The sequence below is a fragment of the Haemaphysalis longicornis genome, unplaced genomic scaffold (genome assembly GCF_048455015.1).
Source record: "Haemaphysalis longicornis isolate Haplotype H1 unplaced genomic scaffold, Haemaphysalis longicornis Haplotype H1 scaffold_2, whole genome shotgun sequence".
In the NCBI taxonomy this organism is placed as follows: Eukaryota; Metazoa; Arthropoda; class Arachnida; order Ixodida; family Ixodidae; genus Haemaphysalis; species Haemaphysalis longicornis.
In genome coordinates this window covers 148,367,417-148,374,131 of record NW_027526295.1, presented here as the reverse complement: position 1 = coordinate 148,374,131, position 6,715 = coordinate 148,367,417, and the positions used below count along the sequence as shown (strand labels likewise).

Sequence of the window (6,715 nt, the reverse complement as noted above, 5' to 3'; positions counted from 1 at the left end):
TTTTTTGTGTATTTTCTATCGCAAACCGTGGCCTCCGCGATCGGCGCGCCGCCGGCAGCAGATCGCGGAGGCCACGGGCAAACGTGTTCAGTTGAGGGGACCACCGCTAGATGTCGTCAGCGCCTCTAACGGAGAGTCGGAGAGTGGTAAACAGCGGTCGACAACGGTTCCGTGAAACCACAGAACAGGGAGGGTGAAACCGCAGTTAACTGTGGTTAACTCTCGTGATGGTGGTTATGTGTAACTAAGGTTAGCGTTGCCTGTCTTGTAGCACGCCAATCCAAACCTCTCGACCACGGAGGACAGCAGTCCGGTCGCATCAGGCCGTGAGACGTCTCCATCGAAATCTACCCCCGCAGAACGGGTAAGTCAACGGTGAGCGCGTGAAACCTACCTGCGCGCACCCACTTCCCCGAAGACGGGCGTGAAATGGCAGGGGGTGCAGGCGGTGAAGGTGTAGAGTATACATTGGGGTTGTAGCTAGCCATATTCCCTCCGTTCATTGCTATGCTTCACTGCGCATGTGGGAAAGCCAGCGCCAGCTTGCATCGATTCCCTTTGGTTGGCTTCATCTCGAAACACAAATGCATTGCTGAAAAGACATATTTTCAAGAGCTTTATGAGCGTCTTATATCGAAATATGGTCGCCCTGAGACCATTCCAAAACCAGGCATGCAGGAGGAAAAAGAGCATCAATCATAGAAGGGGTAAAAATTGTACAGAGGGAAGAAGCCACATAGACGACGTCCCACGCGTCTGAAGACACCGCCGCTGGTTTGTGTATACGTTGATAGTGATACAGCTTTAATTACCGCGGAGAAAATTTTCTCCGAACGGGCGCTTTATATTTATCCTTCATCGCAACTGCCCTGAATTAAGTGTGCGCGGAGAAGGCCACGGAAAAAAGAACAGCTTCAGCCAACAGCGCAATTTTTTTTTTTGCACCCCAGAGTTTCACGCTCCGTATGTGCTCCTTCGGGCAAATTTTGTTGGAGCTTTATGATGTCTTGTATGGCAAAATCCCCCCGCAAGATGAGGCAGGCAACACAATGCAGCCCGTGAATACTTTATGGAGCGCAACACGCCACGTTTCCAAGAGCGCGTAGTTTTCTCCAACCCAACAGCAGCGGATTCGGTCGCCACCACGGTGTAAGAAATTGTAAGAAACTGCGCCCGGCGAGGTGGCCACATCACGAGTGCTTCACTGGAGCGACATTCCTTACACGCAAAAAACAAATGTGACGTCACGGTGACGTGTATTACTTTTTGGTCGTTGTCTTTTGCTCTAGCTACCAGAGCTGTTTTGGCTCATCGCCGCGCGTTTTATTCTCCGGATCAAGGTTTGTATGCGCAGCGGGTGTAAACCGATCGCCAGCCTTGCGGGATGGTGAATGCGGTGAGTTATACTTCCAGTTTGTTACGACTCAATGTTTTTAATACGTGTACGTTTCCTTCTTTATTGTCCCGCCCCGAGACTGTTTTCGCGAGGTCTTGTACACTCAATCCGTGAGGACAAATTAGAAGATCATCGTAAATTTACCGCAGCTTCACATGACTTTCGGAATTCGTTGGCTCTTTCTCCACCACGAAATGAGTACGTCTACTCTACACCCCAGTTCCAGACCTTCCACCGAGCTTGAAATATATATATCTGTTAGTAGTGTCAATCTTCGATGTTCTGCAAACAAGCTGGTTGCTCAGCCATAATGCAAACACTGCCGCGGTGGCTCAGAGGCCAAGGCGTGGCGCTGCTGAGCACGAGGTCGCGGGTTCGATTCCCGGCCGCGGCTTCCGCTTTTCTGATGGAGGCGAAAAGCAAAAACCCCCGTGTGTACGAGATTTCGCCAGGTTGTCGCCAGGTGGTCGAAATCAATCCGGAGGCCTCCGCTACGGCGCGCCTCATCGCCTGCGTTGCGTCGGCGCGTTAACCCCTACAATCAGAATCAGCCATAATACAAACGAACGAAAATGTAAAACAGATTTGGTAGCTATAGGAGGCCAGCGATGCAGTCTAGACAGCTGGCTGCCTCGGCATTTAATTGCAGCAAAATACTTGCATTCAAGAAATGGATATGCTGTTGCGATCGGTATTCATTGCGTTAGAACCGCCATTTCGCTATCTTTGTGTACGTTAATTGAAGGGTACAAAGCATTGCTACGACATATTGTTCTCGGCGCGGTCTGTTTGTTGTTTTCTCTCGCAGCTTCGTGTACCGCAGACCTGGAATCCCTGGGGAATTGTTGCGACTGTGGCCTGGCGGATTTCCTCTCTCTATAGCATGGCATATGGTCGCAGCATCAGGTTGGTATGCACTCGTACGGCTGAAGTCAATCTAGGGAATCGTCACGCGATAAAGGTCTTCGCGACCATTTTTGCCCATACATGAAAATAAGCATATTAATTAATGCGTTGCTGTACCCAGGTTAATAGCACACAATAAAACAGTGCATACTAGATGATCTATATATGGTACTGCAGTTCCAAAGTTTTTCACGCAAGTTTAGCCACTTCCGGTGCAAGTTGCGTGGCATAGCCAATTAATAGCGGCGGCACCGCCCTTCATTTTTTCTACCATATTTTAAGAAAAGCTACGCGTTAGAATGGCATATTTGTGTTCTCGTGATGATAATCAATCGACATAGAGCAACTTGTATTTTGACTTCACTGTGTCCCTTTAAACATAAATGCTACAAAAACGTGGCAAAGAGAGAGCCCGAGCTTTCTACTTCTGGGAGAATAAAGTTCTTTCTCTCTCTCCAAAACAAAAGCGATATTATTTCATCCACGTAAACAGATACCTGAGCTACCGCCTCTCCTTCTCAATCGTACTAAAATTGACTGAGTGCCAAGAAAACTCTGGAGCATATTCTTCCGAACACATGACGACGGATGTTCATTGACTATCTAGTTTCAAAACTGGCTCGTGTGATCGGCACAATGCGAATTCATTACCCTACTATCACTACACAAGTTTATCTTTTGCTCCACTTTCTTCACTGCTAAACTATATCGCCCTGGTCTGGGCGGCAACCACGTACCGAAATACACAAACGGTCCTCCGCCTTCAGAAAAGAGCCGTAAGGGTATTACGCAAATCTCCTTATCTTTCTCACACAAAACGACTGTTCAGAGCTCACATTATTCTGGTAAACTACTTAAACACGTGTAAACTTTGTCGCTCTTGTAATAAGTTAGAAGGTTAAAAAAATGACGATGCATTAAAAATTGCGATGCATATATATACGTCGTTATACGCATAAATCTATCAGACTCGCAATCTGGAAGAGTGGAAAGTCAGAAAATGCAGAACGGCTTGTGTCACTTATTTTCCCCAATCGTTTCATTTTTTTTATTTACCCTTGATTGTATGTATTGTTTTTTAATTGTTGTCATGGTTCCTAGAGTTGGTCCCGACATTGTCAGTGCTCCATAGTCACTGCTTGCTTGCCAAACATATATTCAAGCTATTTTAAGCTTTTTTGCGGAATACCGTATTACATTTTCATGCTATCTGCAAGAATAGATATTATTATTATTATTATTATTATTATTATTATTATTATTATTATTATTATTATTATTATTATTATTATTATATTGTTGTTGTTTTGTTGTTGTTGTTGCAAGAGGGGTGAGAGCATTACCGACGTTCCTATGTTCCTATTGCCTTTGCGCAACAATTCCGTTCAGTATTCGGCAAGAAAAGTGAAGCCTTCCCGCCTCAAACGTTTCCGGGGTATGATAAAACCTCAGAATGATATGTTTCAGAAAGTCTTGTGTCAAAAGCTCTAAAGTGAGTTGAGTCGTCATTTTCTTGCGGCCCTGACGGCATACCTTCTGCAGTACTGAAGGCGTTTGGGGATCTTTGTTCCGGTTTATATAGTGTACTAGAATATTTCAGACCCCTTGAAACCGACAAATTTCCCACTCGTTATTGGGAGACTGCGCGGGTTATTCCTATATTTAAGTTAGGATCAAAATTGGACCCCACAAACAACCGCCCGATTTTCTTTGCGCTGCTTAAAAACTATTCGAGACCGTACTACATATACTACCCACTGTCAGTGTAAAAACCATATTATTACCTCAGCAACACGGCTTTCTCGCCGGGTGATTGACCACCACCAGTCTGAATAGTAAAAAGCAGACAAATAAGTCTGCCAAAGTCTGCCAACAGGCAAATCCAGTAGCAGCTGCGCAACCGCCAACAAACCCTTCAATGATGCGATGGTCAATGGTAGTGTGTAGTTGATAAACAGAGCTGGCTGGTGCCTGGTACAGTTGCGTCGGTGGTTCAGTGGTAGAATACTCGCCTGCCACGCGGGTGGCCCGGGTTCGATTCCCGGCCGACGCATGTTTTTTTTTTCTTCACGTTGTTTGAGCCTATTATTTGTTCGTCTGTTTTATTTTTACCTCCGTTTTCTTCTTTCTGGATACGATCGTTACCAAAGTTCGAAAATAAAACAAAATTGCTCACATTCTGCTAACGTTTGCTTCATTACCCAGCTTTCCAACTGCCGAGGAGCAGCTCGTGGCTTTTCGCTGGTTGGTAAACGTACATTCAGTAAAGTTCACTTACCTCTGAGAGGTAGTCGCGCTAACTTCATTAACATGAAACATTTTTGCTTCGGTAGACTACATGTAGATAGCTGACAAACATAGACAAATATGTAGATGGCTGACGTACGCTGCTTGTCTACCTACAGTAGTAGGCTTGTCTCACGCGTCTGTGGGTAAGTCGCCCACGTCCGAGAAGTTACGCACCCGCGTGCTTGCACAGTTAAAATCCTGCCAGGGTTTCTGTCGAATATTGTAAGTTGCACTCGACACAAAAGTTATGCTTCAAACTCGCCCCACTAGCGATTTGTCAACGGAATGTCAACGGACGCTGCATTCCCTCGTATCGTCTCTAAAATGTCTGTCTTTTCTCTTTCCGCTTTTGTTTTACGTACTTCTCACATACATTGTGACAAATAGTAGAATAGAATAAAAGTAAATGGTAACTTGGCTCTTGGTTTTAAAAAAAGCTTCTTGTCTTTGGAATATCCGTCAGTATAAGAATCAAATTTTTACGTGCCGGCTCAAGACCACCGGCGCCACATGGCATGTCGCTTTCAGGGTGCACCCTGTTGCGCCGTTGCTTAGGCATACTTACCTGGTGCCGGGGTATCCGTGATCATCCAGGCGGAGCCCCCAGGGCGAGGCGCTGCCATTGCACTGCGGCGGTGTTGACCCCTGCCACTACCCCAAACTGGGGCAGATGGGGCATGCAATTTTTGGTAGTGGGGGACTGCGTTCGCGCTATCCCCCTTCCTATTCAATCCAAAATCAGAGCATGGAATTACTACATACCCATCGCACAACACTGGTGTCATTGAAGGGAGGCTTATTGTAGAGCACCAAATCAATGTTGGTGCAAATATTACTCGGGAAGGTTGCTCGAGTTGCACTTGCACGCCTCACGAACGTTTCAATGCACAGCCGATTTAATGTCGCGCTATTCAGCGAAATGTAATTGTACGGAGCATGGGAAGTTCTGTTTTTTTTCACCGAAACACTGGTAACTTTCCTAGCAGGGTTAAATTTCCATAGGGTTTCGTTTTATGAGGGGTAGTTCTCGTTTCAAGTACGATGCCGTAATGTTTTGTTACATCTTACATTCCTTCGCCAAAGGATGGATATCGCCACGAGCTAAGTCGACGGCAAGTCCACCGAGAGCTTGAAACACAAACACGGCTCCAGTGGTTCCCCGCACATGTGGGGGAAGTCTCCGCGGACCACCGTAACGGCAATGAGACGGCACACGCCAGGGCGCGCGAGCTCACAAATCGCGCCGGCGACGACCGTCCGTGGTACAGCACAAAGGACCGAATGTCGAGCCGAATGAAATCACCAGGGCCTTCCGCTTGGCCCGACGGACCCTTCCTCCGATCAGCGACAAGCTCGACAGGTCACAGGCGGTCGCACTCAGGCAACTGCAGACGCGCACGTACCCTACCCCGGCGCACTATCACAGAATGTATCCGGAAATTTACATAACGAACACATGTAAAGTCTCCCGCAAAGAAGTGGCCACCTTAGCCCACATGCTCTGGGATTGTATCAAGGATCCGCACGGTGCTAACTCCGGAGCTCTCCCGCCGCGGCTGACCGCTGCCTTGTGCAGCAACAGCCTCGACGATCAACTCTGGGCCGTCCAGCAGGCCTGTGAGGTGGTGAAGCGGCATAACTTCGATGCCGCCAAACGGGCGAAGAGGTCCAGCGGCGACGCCCCCAAGCGGGTGACTTAGGCCCGGTCAGCGAAAGCTCTGCAGGCAGTCAATAAAGTTTTTATATGCAGAGCATTTCAGTAACTCACGATGTCACCCGCGTTGACGTCCGTAGTCGTAGTCCACACCGTCGTTGTCCGCACCCCTCCCCCTACACTATATAAAAAAAAATACTATCCGGCGCCTGGTTTCGATCCCTCGACCCTGCGGGCGGAACGCAATGTACATGGTGCTCTACCCACTGCGCCACAAAGCCGACACAGAATGGGAGGCTATGAACGCGCCTTATATCCTTGACTCATTCAAATTACTGCTGACGAGCGCTCTCTCGTCAGCAGTTGCCAGAAGTGCAACAACATTAACGTAACGCAAACTACTTAACGTCGCGCGCCCCCGGAAATGCTCTGCATTTGATCGTGCCCCTCGCGAGGGGGATGTTTCACTG

General features: G+C 47.7%; 2 non-coding genes across 2 annotated transcripts; both read left to right on the top strand.

The window, feature by feature from the left end:
- Positions 1 to 4,284: 4,284 nt before the first annotated feature.
- On the top strand, positions 4,285 to 4,355 carry Trnag-gcc (transfer RNA glycine (anticodon GCC)). Its single transcript has one exon. It is a non-coding gene; the product is annotated as a tRNA-Gly (tRNA).
- Positions 4,356 to 5,148: 793 nt separating this feature from the next.
- On the top strand, positions 5,149 to 5,312 carry LOC144171212 (U1 spliceosomal RNA). The gene has a single exon (XR_013322886.1). It is a non-coding gene; the product is annotated as a U1 spliceosomal RNA (small nuclear RNA).
- Positions 5,313 to 6,715: the final 1,403 nt, after the last annotated feature.